Genomic DNA, 718 nt, shown 5'->3' on the forward strand with positions numbered 1-718 from the left:
ATATGAATTCTGTAGACGAGGTCAGAACAGTAGTGAAGGAGTATTTTTCATCACAGACAAGTGAATTTTGGAAGCGGGGCCTTGCAAGATAGATGGAAGAGTATTGTAGAAAATGAAGGAGAGCATATTTTAGATTAAAAAAGAACTTTGTTTATCTTAATTTTGAAAAATAAAAGTATTAAAAAACCGCATTATTTATGGGATGACTCAATATATGAGAGGTATAGATAATGGTCATTACATACTTTTCTTTATTGCAGTAAAGAAATATATGTGTGTGTGTGTGCATACATATGATTGGATTTGAGGGATATTTGACTGCTATTTCTGGGAGTTTCCCTAGTTACATCGTAAAAATCATTGTTGTTGTTGATGCTGTAAACTTTGTTGTTGATGTTGTAATTATTGTTTATTCATACATCAGTGCCCCACTCCACGTGAGCTTTTACGATCAGACATTCCTATTGAGACAAAGACTGGAAAATATTTATTTAATTTTCGGTGTTGTTGCATTTCTACCGTTCCACAGCCTCGCCATCTGCTATCTAACCTTTTATCTTTTACTTGATCCAGTCATTGAACTGCGCCCATGCTAGAGCACCTCATTATAGTGTTTTAGTCGAACAAATCTACAGTAGTAATTGTGTGTGCGTTTTTAAGACCAGCAGCCATTCTACCGGTCATATTTGCCAAACAGCTAAGTTACGAGGATGTAAAT

General features: G+C 35.1%; 2 protein-coding genes across 6 annotated transcripts in view; one reads left to right on the forward strand and one right to left on the reverse strand.

The window, feature by feature from the left end:
• LOC106876533 (uncharacterized) overlaps window positions 1–718 on the reverse strand; it is a 152,231-nt gene that overhangs the window by 117,586 nt on the left and 33,927 nt on the right. The gene's annotated exons all lie outside the window — the stretch shown is intronic.
• Window positions 1–718, forward strand: part of LOC106876553 (major egg antigen) — a 224,149-nt gene that overhangs the window by 43,853 nt on the left and 179,578 nt on the right. The window lies entirely within an intron of this gene.

The sequence above is a fragment of the Octopus bimaculoides genome, chromosome 5 (assembly GCF_001194135.2).
Source record: "Octopus bimaculoides isolate UCB-OBI-ISO-001 chromosome 5, ASM119413v2, whole genome shotgun sequence".
NCBI classification, from domain to species: domain Eukaryota; kingdom Metazoa; phylum Mollusca; class Cephalopoda; order Octopoda; family Octopodidae; genus Octopus; species Octopus bimaculoides.